General features: G+C 41.0%; 1 protein-coding gene across 2 annotated transcripts in view; it reads right to left on the bottom strand.

Moving 5' to 3' along the window:
* The window catches only part of TAFA1 (TAFA chemokine like family member 1), a 487,078-nt gene that overhangs the window by 443,358 nt on the left and 27,638 nt on the right, over nt 1-16,082 (bottom strand). The window lies entirely within an intron of this gene.

Raw genomic sequence — 16,082 nt, forward strand, 5'->3', positions numbered from 1 at the left:
TGTTAGTGGGATGGAACGGGCTTTTGGGTGGGAGTTAGATGTCCACAGCTTTCACTGGGAAAAGGAAGGTGGAGGCAGGAGAAGAGGAATACTAGTAAGAGATAAAACCAGCTCTGGTCAAGGTTCAGAGGTTAGAGCTTCCACCCTTGGACCAAAGGGTCACAGGTTCAATTCCTGGTCAATTCCTGGGTTGCAGGTTCAATCCCAGACCCTGCCGGGGCACATGCAACAAATCAATGCACCTCTCTCACCTCTCTCTCTCTCTCTCTCTCTCTCTCTCTCTCTCTCTCTCTCTCTCCCTCCCTCCCTCCCTCCCTCCCTCTCTCTCTCTCTCTCCCCTCCCTTCCATTCTTTCTAAAAATCAATGGGGGGGGGGGAATCCTCAAGTGAGAATTAACAAACCAAAGAAGAAGAAGAAGAAGAAGAAGAAGAAGAAGAAGAAGGAGAAGAAGAGAGATAAACCAAATAGGCTGTCATTTGCTCGTTGTAGCACATCTTGCATATTTCCCCTGTGTCTCGGTGCCATGCCCATGTACAGAGAGCTGTCTCTGCTAGAGCAGGTAACAATACCGAGTCTCTCAGAGCTTCAGCTAATGAGCCTCAGAAGCGACCAGATAAGCTCTGGGTTTGTTCTGCAAATGAGGCATCCAAAACCCCAAAATAGTCTGAAAAGCAAGCTGGCATCTGCATGAGGCTAAAGATTAAAAATGCTAAGAAATCTCAGAGAAAAGGAAAATACCAAGACTCAATTTTCAGTGTATCTAGTAAGCAAATAAGTAAATATACCCTGTGGCTTAGAGCAGGAAATTCTATAAGATTCAAATAGGTATAATTTAGAGATTGGGTATGAGAGCTGCCTCCTCAATCCTGGCTTGTTTATCATGATGGGATAGGACTCAAGCAGTATTAAGATTAGAACCGGAGGCCACTGGAAATATAATAGAGAGCACAAGTCACAGAAACTCGCCCTCGGCAGAATAGTAGCTCTGCATTATTTTAATGCTTACACAGTGAAACTAACATGTTTTTTAAGCCCAGCCGTTCTGGCTCAGTGGTTAAGGGTCAATCCAGGAACCAATGAGTCATTCATTTGATTCCTAGTCTGGGCATGTGCTGGAGTTCTAGATTCAATCTCCAGGAGGTGGCATGCAGAGGGCGACCAATTGGTGCTGTTTCTCTCATGTGGAGGTTTCTATCTATTCTTCTGCCTTCCTCTATCTCTAAAAATCAATTTTAAAAAGCACATTAAAAAGAAAGAATCCTTAGAACACCAATTAAATTAAAACCGATTTTATTTATTCCACACCCTTTGAAAGTAATAGCTACTCTGGACGTTGTGATTTAGACAAGCCCCTCAAATAGAAACCACCAGCAAGTGTGAATGATGCTTTCCCCCTGCCTTCAGGGCCCCCTGCTCTGCCGTCTCCTTCGTGACTGAGCTCTCCCGCGTTGTTGGAACCATTCTCCCTCACACCTCCATCCAGCTGCTGCATTCCAGCACTACTTGTCCTTGCCTTATATCATTGTTCATCTTTAGGCATGGTCCGCTGCATCGCGAGAGCTTGGGGGCTAAGGTCTTCTTTTCTTCTCTCCCAGCACCTAACAGTGTTAGCACAGCACCACATCCATGGTGCCATTGCATAGGAACCGGGTACGACATCAAATGGGTGACCAGCCATTCCAAAAGGCAATTACACCAACAGCAGCTTCTCAAGATAGACAGTGCCAGGCCTCAATACGTACTGACTATTTATTCTTTTCCAATAGCGATTGTAATAAAATACTCCCAGCTGAGACCTGCACATTTCTATTTTTAATAAGCACTTTCCCCTAGAATGTTCTGGGGACTGCTTCTGGACAGGAACTTCTGAGTTGAGATGGAAAACAAGTTTGGAGTGGATGCATGCCAGCCACATAGAAGCAACATGTTTTTGAGCCTGACCATCTCTAAAGCCCTAGTATTTTTTGTTGGTGCGATTTCCAGTATTGAATCTAAGCTCACATAATGTAACATAGGAGCTGGCTTGTGGTGTGTTTAAAACTACCGCAAAGGAGACATTTTCTCTTCCTAAGAAGGCGCATGTGAGCCAGAATTGTTGTAGGAAGCATCTCCTCTGGGGACCTCAGGCAAAATGCACAAGGGAAAGGATAGATGGCTTACAACTCCACTAAGCTATGTGCTGACCAAAAACAAAACAAAACAAAACAAAAAAATATGAATTTATTGTTTCTTTATAGCGTGTTTTACTGATGTGGCATTACTGTTTGCCATTATTAATAATGCTATCCATTTTATTTCCCAAAGATTTGTTACAGAAAAAAAGAAAACAAAGTATCTCATTAAGAACTATTTATATTGACTACATATGGGCTTGATCACTGTAGTGGGCTGAATGGTGATCCCATAAAGACATGTCCTCACCCCCAGAATCTGTGAACATTACCTGTGTAGTAAATGGGTGAATGCATGCTACCTTCCATGGCAAAACAAATTTGATTCTTAAGAGGAGGTGCTTATCCTAGGTTATCCAGGTGGGCTCAGTCCAATGTGTCCCTTAAGAGTGATGAGTAGCCCAGCCAGGTGTTGGTCAGGAGTTGAGTGTCCACCCAAGAATCAGGAGGTCACTAGTTTGATTCCCGGTCAGGGCATAGCCGAGGTTGCGGGTTCAATCCCCAGTGGGGGGTGTGCAAGAGACAGCCAATCAATGATTCTCTCTCATCATTGATGTTTCTACCTCTTTTCCTCTCCCTTCCTCTCTGAAATTAATAAAATGTATTGAAAAATATATCAATATATATTTTTGATGAGTAGATTTAAAAAGATGTAGTACATATATCAATGGATATTACTCAGCAATAAAAAAGAATGAAATCTTGCCATTTGCAACAACATGAATGGACTTAGAGGGTAATATAATAAGCGAAATAACTCTGACAGGAGAAGACAGATACTGTATCATTTCACTTATATGTGAAATTAAAAAACAAAACAAAAAAGTAGACTCACAGAAACAGAGATCAGATGGTTGCCAGAGTAGCCGGGCGAGGTGGCAGGATGGGTGAGAATGTTGTGGTGTTTGCATGGTGCAGATGATTACTAGAATTAGTGGTGATAAACAAGTTGAAACACTATTTGAATACCTGAAACTAATGTAACATTGTATACCAACTATACTAAACTTTTGTGTAAAAAGAGGCCAAGAGAGATGTGACAGGCAGAAGAGAAGAGTATCATGTGATTATGAAAGCAAAGCAAAGAGCCATGAGAAGTGGGGAAAGGAAAATTGGGGACTCTGCCTAAAGCTAAGAGGCACTGGAGCCCTGCCTAACCTTGACTTTGGACTTCTGGTCTCCAGAACTGCTGTATATGAGAATAAACTTCTATTGTTTTAAGCCACCCAGTGTATGGTAACTTGTACAGCAGCCTCAGGGAACAAAATAATATCTTGAACATTACAATTATTAATATTAACTATATATTTTTAATTTAAATTTTTCTAAATGTGGCTTTTTCTTATTTATACTGAATGTAGGCTATATATATATATATATATATATATATATATATATATATAATATAGGCTCTTTATATTTCCAATTCACCATACTATTCTAGAATAAAATATCAGAGATCACCTTTCCAAATCACGTTTTTCCTGGAATTTACACCTTTTAGGTCGCACATGTAAGAAGCTTAAAAACCTTCTCAATTCACAAATGATAACATGTTGGCATGCTAACACTATTCCTGGAATATTTAGAAATTTTTTTTAAATATTGAATCTGTATCTCCCTTTCCAACCTAGCCTAGCAGAACGGCTCCACAAAAAAAGGTGACGAGAAGAAGGACCTTCTGCCATCAGCAAGGCAGTACCCAGAAAGCACACCACCAGCATGCACGTAAGCGTCCAGGGAGCAGGTTCCAGGAGGTGTGCCCTTGGGCACTTGAAGACCTGGAATCTGCCTCGAGGGAGATGGAAACTCCATTGGCACCTGCTCTACAGAGCTGCTGGGCCAGAGGAACTGGAATGTCCGAGACCACATCCGGGTGTGGTTGTCCAGGAAAAATAATGAGGATGACCAGTCACCAAATGAGCTCTCCACGTTAGTCAATTATGCACCCATCCCCACTTTCAAACATCAACAGTTACTGTGAATGAGAACTATCTGTTGGTTATATGGTAACGTTACAAAATTGCAAAAAAAATTAGTATGAAGCTTTTCCTATTCACTCAAAAACAGTAAGCTGGGAAATCTAGTTAATATATTCAATGAGATAATTTTGAAAGCTTCCAAAAAGATGAAATGCAGGTTGATATCTAACATGATAGAAAAAAGACAAATTTGAAGTCCACACTGAGGTACCTGGAGCCAGCTGTGAGAAACCTCGGGAGCTGTGGCTTCAGGTGCATGTGTGAGAGAGGCCTGGGGGCTTTTGCTGATGATAAACTAATCCGGAGTGGCAGAATGTTAGAGCAGCCCAGGGAGTTACTGTGACCTTGGGCTATTTCAATACAAACCAGAGTTCCACAGCGATAGTGCCGTCCTAGCCCACGGCTGCACCGTTTCCTGCAAAATCAATTAGACAGAAAAGGGATGACCTGGAGAAACACCCCCTTTACATCAGAATGGCTCCTGTACAGAAAAGACATTCCACTGGCTCTGCAACCAGCCACAAACTAAAGACACTCCAAATGTCCTTCTCCAGCCCAGCTCCTCGGGATTCTGCTAAGTATGGGGGTAAAGTGGATAATGGCATCTAAGAATTTTAACTATCCATTCATGAATCAGGCTACCAAAAAAGTAAATAACTTCCCATGTCTTAGAACAGATTGAAGAAAATGCCTTTTAAGGGGTCTGAGAATAAAATTCATTTTCCTTAAGAGTGACATCCCAAGAAAACTGTGTACCTTTTTCTAGAAAGAAAATACACACAAATAAGTTTATAGAACTGTTGAGGAGCATAAGCTGTGGATTCAGACTGCCTGGTTTTGAATCCTAGCTCTGTCATTTAATAGTTATGTGGTATTGGACAAACTACGTAATCTCTCCAACCTTCTACCATATTTCCCCGAAAATAAAAAATCCTTCGAAAATAAGACCTACTTACAGATTTTCTTCTGAGTGAAATATAAGGCATCCCCCCAAAAATAAGGCCCCCCCTAAGCTCTGTCTCAGAATGAAAATTAATTTACCATAAACTGGTCGCTAGGGCCGCCCGAACTGGTGTCTAGCAAACAGTGACATTACGAGGAGTCCAGACTTCACTGCTGTGTGGAGGCAGAGCGGAGGTCAGAGTGAGCGGTGAGCGCGGGGTGGGGGAGAGAGGAGGAGACTTTCGCAGATGCGTGTAGAAGAACAGGAGGATTAGAGCGGATGGCACACAGCGAAGGTGGTGAGTGCTGGTCTGTCTCTGGTGACACTACCTGATGCTCACGGCTGCCCTCATGATGACTGAATGTTCTCAGTCAGTGGCAGACCCTGCTCCATCCCAGATCCAGGCCCCAGCAAGCCCAGTGACAGTCCCCAAGCAGACCCCAGGGGATAAATGTCTGATAAAGGGGTAGGGGGGATGTCTGGTGAAGGTGTTCAGTGGCACAGGAGTGGTGGGAGGGGGATCACTTAAAATGTCACAGGAGGATCAGGAGGGGCAATCAAAATGTCACAGGAGGATCAAAAGGGGTTATTAAAATGGTAATCCCCCCTCTGATTCTCCTGTGCCATTTTTATTCCCCCCTCTGATGCCCCCTGTGTCATTTTAAGTGATCCCCCTCTCCCCACCTTGAAACCCCAATTCCTTTTTTTCTACCCCTAGAAATGAGAGCAAAAAGAAAAAGCTACTCCGTGGAGTAGAAGAAAGGAATCGTGGAAGACTCTTGGGGCCAAAATCTTACTGCTTTCTGCAAAGAGAAGATGTTGAGTATCCGATTGATCTGAAAATGGCTGGCAGAGTATGGTAACCTCATTGAACAAGTGGACAAGAGAAATGCAAAAAAGCGCAAGTGTGGATTAGGTCAGCAACCATTATTTTCTGAGCTGAAAGACCTGATCTGTGAATGGGTTGTTGACAGGAGAGCAGAGGCTTTGGTTGTGAATAGGGCTCAGATTCAAGAATTTGCCCTTGCAATGGCACCACAGTTTGACATAGCCCCCGAAGACTTCAAAGCATCACAACACTGGCTGGATAATTTCTTTCAGCGAAGTGAACTGTCTTTAAGAAGATCTACAACATTGTTTAGGTTGGAAGATACTCAAGTTATTAAGCAAGCACTTGCATTCAAGTCCTTGATGATGCTGACTTCTCTAAATACAATCTTTCCAACATGATTGCTATGGATGAAACTGCAGTGTTTATGGGCCAATCATCTCAAACAACAACTGAACAGCGGGGTGCCTCCTTAGTGTACATTCCCTTGCGAAAGTGCACGTGTTTCCTGTATTTTGGCAATTTGTCTGGATGGCATTAAAATCCCACTTTTAATCATTTCTAAGGGCAAGAAGGAAAAGATTGAACGTGTTTTGGATGTTTTTATTCTTGAAACTGAAAAAGCCTGGGCCACACAAGTAGTTATAAGGAAGTGGGTGGATTTAATGCTGCTGCTTCTTATGCAAGGGAGCCAAAGAGGTCTGCTAGTCTGGGATGCAGCCAGCACTCATTGCACTAAAGACATGAAGACATTTCTTCACGAAAGAAAAATAGATCAGATAATGATTCCCACAGGAAAGATGGCCTATCTCCACACTCTTGACATTGCAATAAACAAGCCATTCAAAGACAATTTGCCATGGAAATTAATGACTACATTGAAAATAGAATGGAGAGAAATCAGCGTGGAAACTTTGTGAAACCTAAACCGCAACAAGTTGTGACTTGGGTGAAGAATTCATGGGAGAAAATCACTGACAGTTGCATTGCAAATGCACTGTGAGCAGGCTACCTTAACAAAAAGTACTCATTTAAAGACAGTGCTATTGATAAACATGAGAGATTTGGTCCACTGATTCTGAAAGAAATGGACTCAGAAGAAATTCACCAGGAAATTCAGGAATTGGATTGTTATGATGATGTTCCAGAAGATGATGACATGATTGTCATTGAATAAATGAGTAAATTCTTGATACTGTAGGATTCAGTTTGTCTCGTTTGTGTTGACAACTACTGTACTAGTCCCGTATATAGGTAATAAATTTCCTTTATTTTCATTTAACAATAAATGTGTACTGTATTCTTCTTTATGGAAAAATAAGACATCCCCTGAAAATAAGACCTAGCGCATCTTTGGAAGCAAAAATTAATATAAGACACTGTCTTATTTTCGGGGAAACAGGGTAATTTCTCACTTGACCAATTAGGATAAAGTCCTACCTTCTAGGCTTTTATTATAAGGTTTGACCATAGGCTATGGGCCTTGGGCCCACTCCGATAGCCAACAGAGATATGCCATGTCAGTGGGCCAAGACCACTGAAGCTAAAAAATTCATTTTCAGCAGGTCTACAGATGTGTGGACATATGTAAACTCCTATTATATCACTTGGTGGGGAGTAGAGAGAATGGTCTGTATCTCATGAGGTCTTAAATTTGTTTTATTTATATATTCAGTCAAAAAATATTTTATTAAAAGCCTTCTTTGTGCTCTATGACACATTAGGAACCAAAACTGGTGAAAATATCTGCCTCCGTGGGACTTACATTCTATTTGGGAGAAAAAAATAATAAATGTAATAAATAAATAAATAAATAAACAAACAAATAAATAAGGTGCAACAAAAGACAACAGATGCTGTTGAAAAGCAGAGCAGGGCAAGGGAGATCTGAATGCAGGAGGAGGGTGAAACTGAATAAGTGGTCAGGTGAGACCTCCCAGAGGACAGGGTATAGTTGAGCAGAGACCAGGCAGGGTGAGGAAGTAGGCCATGTAGATATCTGGGAAAGGACATTCCAGGCATAGCAAGAGCCAATATGCACAGAAGTGTGTTTGTCTCTGAAGGGACAGCAAGGAAGCCTGTGTGGGTGTAGGAGCAAAGAAGAGGGTGGCAAAGATGCCAGAGATAATGGGGTCAGAGGAAGGCACTTGTATAGAGTCATTGGGAGACTTTGACTGCTACCTTGAGAGAAATCAGAAACCATTGAGGGTTTCAGACCAATGAGTGGCAATATCTGAGTGACCTTTCATCTGTGGTTCTGCCTGTTCAGTGGCGAAGAGACTGCACAGAGCAAAGGGGAAAGTAGGAGGCCCACCATGGGTCTCTGCAATAAATCACCACAGAAGCAGCAATGACTTCCCCCAGGGCAGCAGCAGGAGGTGCTGAGTAGTGTTTGGAGTCTGGGTATATTCTGAAGTTAGGGGGGAATATCTTCACTGACAGGTTGAGTTGAAATCTGAGAGAAGGAGTGGAGTTGAGGGTAATACTAAGGTTTTGATGTGAAGAATGAGAAGGATGAAATCACCATTAACTGAGATAAAGAAAACTGTGAATGTAAGAGATTTTAGGGCAGGAGCAGATGAGTTTCTGATGAAGTAAATTGTATCTAGGCCAGAGAAAAGAGTCAAATTTCAGCATGCCCCAAAACAATATGGCAGAAGGTCCAACCAGAGAATTCAATCCACAATGGATATTTTGAGGCAAATAAAGTGTCTGATATAATCTTGGTTTAGATGATTGCTGAAGTAATTTCTAACTTTCAGATTACCTAAGTATAATTTTAAAGTATGTTAGCAATATAGGATGGTGTGTGTGTGTGTGTGTGTGTGTGTGTGTGTAGGAGCTCATTTTTGGAGTCCTGTAAATTTTAACAAAATAGTTGCTTCAGTCTTAGTCCATCTCTAAGAAATGGGAGGTTAGGTAGCAAAGCCAAGTTTCACACGACAGAGCCTGACACAGGACTTGTCTTCCTGAAAGCTCCATGGGGAAGCAACACCTGCTAATGGCATTGGTGACAGAGAGGAGTGTTGACAGACCCAGCTAACCTTCCTATTTCCTTCCTCTTGCTTTAGACTCACAATGTGAATTACAACCTTTTCTTCTCATGATCACAGACCTGCTCAGCTAATAAGTAAAAAAAACCCTGTCCATTAAATAACAGCTTTCAGCAAGCCTAACTTTTCCTGAAACAACTTTTTTTTTTCCAGCTGAGTTCACTATGGATTATGACGGCACTTCATTAAAAAAAAGGGGGGGGGGGGGAAGGATCATAGCAGAATACTCCTAAGGTCTGAAAATAAGTCATTTTACACTTAAAACTGAAAAAGTTTCTGCTATCACTGTTTTCCTAACTTCATTAATTTTTGTCTTCCAAAGTCAGCATCCACCCTTACAAGCCTTTCTCTCCTGCTGTCATCAAGGGATTTATAAGTTTTAATCCATGACAAGTGGGTGCACTTGATCCTTAACTAATTACTTAGCCTGCCACATAGAAATAGAAACAGTTATGAAAATTTTAAAAATAAAAATACCTAGGATAATATAAAAATATTATCTACTTACTAAATATGCCCTGTAAAAGTTTCATCTAAAGCCAACAGTAGCTTCCCAGATAGTGTAGCATTGAATGCTTTGACCTTTTATTCAGAGGTGACAATTGTTAAAAGTGGAAATCAGTTCACAGATTAGATTCACACAAGTGAGAGGATAGAATGCAGAAAGGAGAGTGAGTAAGCAGGACCCTAGGGGTTTTCTATAGGAAAGAGACTCAATGGAGAAAAGGACAGGAACTCCCATAGTCCCACATGTTTGCTGCACATTCACTCAAAAGTGGAGTTGGGCCTTATGGCACTCATTCATTCAAAATCCATCTATGTGTCATTGGGGAGAAAGGGGTTGGGGGAGGGGGGGACAAAACAAAATAAAACTGAATGTCTAGTATCCTGTTGTTTTGTTTTATTTTTCTTTCCTTTAAGTTTTTGCATTCACCAACTGGATTATCTTCCTCTTTTATCAATTAACTGAAGTTTTGGAGCTTTCTCCAAAAACTGAAATAACAAAAGAAGCCACATCAAGACTGATAGGAAGGAGAATGGGAAAAGGGCTGGCCCTGCTCCCATGGGTAGCAGATGAAACCCTGGAAGGACATCTCAGCTACAAAGATCCCTCCTGAGGAGTGTGAGGACTCAACCCCAAGCCACACTCCCCAGCCTAGAACACCAGAGCCAGGAAGTGACAGCCATGGAACATCTGGCTGCAAAAATAGTAGGAATTATGTCCCTCGGGAGAGACAGTCTATTAGAAACAAAGGAATCCACTTAAGGAGCCAGCACACAAAATCTCATTTATAGCCATTCACCCTGGGCTCCAGCAGAGGGAGGGTAGAGTGGACTACAGTCACTAAATAGAGTCTGGGGTTTGTGGCTCTCAGAGAAGATGGGGAGCAGCTGTCAGGATCCCAGTGCTGAGTCATTCTTCCATATTACAGATGGCATCTTTTTGAGTGGAACACACCTGCCCGTACCACATCAGCCTGGTGTAAAGCAATAGCTCCACCATCTGGACTCCCTTATCCCCACCATGAGGAGCTCACACCCTATTGAGCAGTACCCTGGAGAGACTCAGGGGGTGTTGGTGACTGAGTTGTGTGGCTTTCTCCCAACTTTCCTGTGACCCTGACTGGTGTTTCCCCTCAAAGAGGATATACTCTCCTGGTCTCAGGGTTCCTGGCACCCATGCTCCTGACTCCTGGTGGCTCCATCCTGTCAAGGTCTGGGAAGAATCTAGGACAGAAATAAGTTGTGTAGCTCTAGGATGGGAGCTGTTTCTCCCTGAAACACCTGATCGGTGCAGAACCTTCCTGTCACACAGCTGAATTGTGGGGTTCTTGAGGCCTGATCAGCTTTGCTGGCCTCATCCAGACTACATCCTGAGATCTTGCCCAATACAAATGTGTTTGGGAACCCAGCAATGGAAGCTAAACTTGGTATACCCTGGTACATTTCTAAGTAGCCTCAGGTCCAGCACTGGAACCAAACTGGAACCTGTATGAACCTGGTGAACACCACTTGCCCATTCCTGCTCACACACTGAAAACCCATTTCATGCAACTCAAATACCACCACAGGTACCTTCAGTGACTGAGCCTAATAGGCAGCCAGCAGGCAGAGACAGACAGAGGTGAGTCACAGGGTGTCTTGGGCCTTTTGCTGATCTTCCTCTGGCTCAGTGGAGGTAAAAGCCAGCATTAGTGCATAGCCTGATCCTTCCTCTGCACATCCAGACCAGGCAGAGGCAGCCACAAACTATGGATCCCTACCTAGGGCCAGGTTGTCTAGGGCCAGTCACAGGCAGCATTTGACATTGGCCTGCACCAGAGTCTGTGCAAAGAGGCCCCAGAATCAATGCACCTAGTGGCCAGCTATAGACAATCTTAAAGCAGGATCCAATAAGAATCACATAAGTGACATATCCAAAGATCCCAGCAGGCACCACAGCCTGGTGAAGCAAATTAGATTTCATGTGGTTAGCACCTGCATAGCAGCTTGGACATTGTGGTCAGGGTTGATCCTCACATTCAGCCAGCCTAAGGGTGGACTTCACACATGAACTGGCCAATAGCAACCAAGACTCAATTAAAATAGGAAGCCCTGCATAACCTACACAGAGAACATTCCTGGAGCATTCTGCTGAGATGAACAAGGAAACTGTACCGCTGGATCCCACAAGGTACCTATTACAATAGGCCAGCCTACCAACACTGGGAGTTATGCACAGCAGATCTATCTAATACATGGAAACCAGTATAAAGAAATGGCCAAAATGGGGAGATAAAAAACTATGCCTCAAATGAAAGAAAAATAGAAGATTCCAAGAAAGAAAGCTAAATTAAATGGAGGCAATTTATTAGATACAGAGTGAAAAAAAACATGGTCATACGGATGCTCAAGGAACTTAGTAGAACCACAATAGCATGAAAAAAAGACCTAGAAACCATAAAAAATAACCAGTCAGAAATGAAGAATATAATTTCTGAACTAAAGTATACAGTAGAAAGAATAAACAGTAGTTTGTCAGTGATTTCAAAGATGAGGTGGGGAAAAAACACACACACAATCAGAGCAACAAAAAGAAAAAAATAATTTAAAAATGAGGATAGCTTAAGAAACCTTTGAGACAACATGAAGCACAATAACATCTACATCATACTGATACCAGAAGAGGAAGAGAAAGAGCAAGAGATTAACAACCTATTAGAAGAAATAATGACTGAAATTTTTTCTAAATTGGTTTGAAAAAAGACACACAATTTTAAGAAGCTCAGAGAGTCTCAAACAAGATTAACCCAAAGAAGTCCAAACCAAGACACACCATAATTAAAATGGCAAAGGTTAAACACAAAAAGGGAACTTAAAAGCAAATGAGAAAAACAGTTATCTACAACCGATCTCTTGTAAGACTATCAGCTGATATCTCAACAGAAACATTTCAGGACAGAAGGGGTGGGCTTGAAATATTCTAAGTGATGAAAAGTAGGGACCTACAAGAAAGACTGCTTTACCCAGAAAGGTTATTGTATAAAATTGAAGGAGAAATAAAGAGCTTCCTAGACAAGAAAAAGCTAAAGGAGTTCATTATCACCAAATGAGTATTACAAGAAATGTTAAAAGATCTTCTTTAAGAAAAAGAAGAAAAAAACAGGAAATAGTTATAAAGAATAAAATGACAATAAATACATACCTATCAATAATCACTTTAAAAGTAAATGGTTTAAATGCTCCAGTCACAGACGTGCAGTAGTTGAATGGATAAAAAAACAAGACCCATAAACATGCTGTCTACAAAAGACCCATCTCAGAATGAAAGATACACACAGACTAAAAGTAAAGGCATATAAAAAGATGTTTTATGCAAATGGAAATGAAAAAATAGCTAGGGTAGCAATACTTAAATCTGACAAAATAGACTTTGAAAAACAAAGGCTATAGTAAGAGATAATTAAGAACAGTACATAATGATAACAGGAATAATAAAACAAAAGGATATTACCCTTGTAAACATGTATGTATCCAACATAGAAGCAACTAAATATGTAAAACATATTGTAATGGACATAAAGAAAGAGACTGACAGTAATTTAATCATAGTAGAGAATTTTACCACCCTACTGACATCAACACATAGATCTTCCAGACAGAAAATCAATAAGGAAATGTGGCCTTAAATGACACACAAGATCAGATGGACTTAATTAATATCTCCAGACCAGATCATTTCACTCCAAAGCATCAGAGTGTACATTTTTCAAGTGCATGTGGAACATTTTATCAATAACACACACACACACACACACACACACACACACACATGAATATTGCACAAAAACAAAAAGTTATGGAGGCTAAATAACATGCTACTAAACAATGATTGGGTTAATAATGAGATCAAGGAAGAAATCAAAATTCTAATTTTATACTTAAAGGAACTAGAAAAAGAACAATAAACAAAGCCTAAAGTGAGTAGAAGGAAGGAATAATAAAGATCAGAGCAGATATAAACAACAGTTAAAAAAATACAAAAGATCAATGAAACCAAGAATTGGTTCTTTGTAAAGATAAACAAGATGGACAAATCTTTAACCAGACTTGTGAAGAGAAAAGGAGAATATCCAAATAAATAAAACCAGAAATGAAAGAGTAGGAGTAACAACTCACACCAAAGAAATAGAAAGGATCCTAACTTATGCCAACAAATGGACAACCTGGAAAAACTGGATAAATTCATAGAAACATACAATCTCCCAAAACTGAATCAGAATAGATAGATTACAACTATTGAAATCAAAGCAGTAACAAAAAAAACAACAAACAAACAAACAAAAAAAAACTCCCAACTGGATAGCACTACAGGTGAATTTTATCAAATATTCAAAGATCTTATACCTATCCTTTGCAAACTATTCCAAAAAATTCAAGAGAAGACTTGCAAGCTCATTTTATCAAAACTAGATAAAGACATGACAAACACAAAAATTATAGGCCTATCTCCCTGATGAGCACAGATGTTAAGATTCTCAACAAAATATTAGTAAAGTGGATCCAGCAGTACATTACAAATATCACACACTATGATCAGTGAGATTTATTCCAGGGATGCAGGGTTGGTACAATATTCACAAGTCAATAAATGTGATATATCACATGAACAAAAGGAAATATAAAAATCACATAACCATATTAATAGATGCAGAAGGAAAAAAAATTGATAAAATCCAGCACCAATTGTTGATAAAAACTCTCAGCAAAACAGGAATAGGGAAAATACACCTGGGAGCAGAAGTGAGATGTGCTACTTCTAAGCAGAAGCACTTATTTGCTTTGCTATCTGTAGAGGAAAGAGTTTGCCATCCCAAAGTATGCTTTTTCTAGATATCATTTTCAAGAAACTAAATACTCAGAAAAATCTTAGAAACTTTCCCTTTATGGCCTAAAGGAATTTAGATAAAAGACCTGCTCCACAAGGAGGTATCATCAGTGGTAACTACAGTTTAATATGAACTTGTGAGTAATAGACCCAGAGAAACCTAGCAAGGCCCCTTTGATCACAGACCTCTTTGTGTCCATTGTTACAGAAGGCCAGGCCTTTCCATCTCTGTGTGAATGGCCTTCCTTCCCTTTTAAGTCCCAGACCAATGTGCCCTCCCCTTCTCCTTACCTCAAGGAGGGATAGGAGCCTATCTTCCTGATCTGCCCTTGGATCCTGTGTTCTTAGGGAAACCCTTCCGTAAATACATAATAGCCTTGGTCATTTTCTCCTGTTAATGTAGCTCATGCTAACTTGAGCAGCCAGGGGAACCTAGAAGGGTGGGAAGAAATTTGTTTTCCCTCCCCCACAGTTTTGGCGAGCCAGTCAGGGAACTTCCCAGCTGAGAATCTACTTTTCCTAAGGGGACTGCAGCTTTGAGGACCCGGCTGTCTGACAATGGAACTGTCCAACAGGTCAGCTTTTCCTCATTTTTAGTCTCCTGGGATCTGTATCTGTGGGTACAGTGGGGAGGGAGAGGGAGGGGGAAGAGAAGGACAATAAAACTTTTATAGCTTTCTAAATTTAGATTAGCTGGAGAAAATACTGGCGAAACTAGTCTACTGGGTAGTGTGACCTGGTAGAGATTTTGAGTTCTGTTTTCTGTGCATCCTTTTCCTCTTCCTTTTTGGGCCAGCTGGAGGAGGCATATGCCCCTGGCAAGGGCAGCTGAATAGGCTGTGGGGCCAAGCTCGGGAAATAGAAAATGTTATTCTGTTCAGAGGGGGAAACATGGTTCCTCGTGTTTTGGAACAGCTGTGGAAAGACAGGTCACTTCCTCTTTCTTACGCTGACGCGGCGGCCGGGTTTTTATGGGTCCGTGGCGCTGCATCACTGCACTCTGTGAACACCTCTTGCTTCCTTAACTCAGTAAAGGCTTGCACATTTGAATTTCTTTAAAAAACACACACATATTTTTATTGATTTCAGAGAGCAAGGGAAAGGGGAAGAGAGAGATAGAAACATCAATGATGAGAGAGAATCATTGACCAGCTGCCTCCTTCACGCCCCACACGGGGGATCAAGTCCAGAACCCGGGCATGTGCCCTGACCTGGAATCGAACCTTGACCTCCTGGTACATAGGCCAACACTTAACCACTGAGCCATGTCGGCTGGGCTGAATTGCTTTTAAAGTCCTACTCATTGGCAGTGGCTAAATGATAGATTCTTTGAATTAGAAACACTTCTAACTTGAAAACTGTACATGGAGCCCTCATTTGGTATAATGAATAACCATTAAGACTCCTTCAATAAGATGAAAGGACCAAATTAGCACTAAAATTAAAGTCTGCTCAGACCCCTTTCAACTGGCCTTCAAATAGCTGCAGATATTGTAAAGAAATAAATCAATAACCAAGTCAGGACTTTGGGAGTATAATTGTTTGGCATTTAAGAAAAAAAAATAAGGTGTATAAAGCAAATATTAATAGATATGGAACAAAGAAGAAATATAAAAAGGGTAGTTACAGAACTCATCCCTGTAGGAGAGAAACATTTAGTTATTAAAAAATTGGATAAACAAAATGAACACAAATGTCAAAATGAAGATTTTAAAGCAGCACTACCAGAGCTGGG

This window comes from Pipistrellus kuhlii, unplaced genomic scaffold (genome assembly GCF_014108245.1).
Source record: "Pipistrellus kuhlii isolate mPipKuh1 unplaced genomic scaffold, mPipKuh1.p scaffold_m20_p_11, whole genome shotgun sequence".
Lineage (NCBI taxonomy): Eukaryota > Metazoa > Chordata > Mammalia > Chiroptera > Vespertilionidae > Pipistrellus > Pipistrellus kuhlii.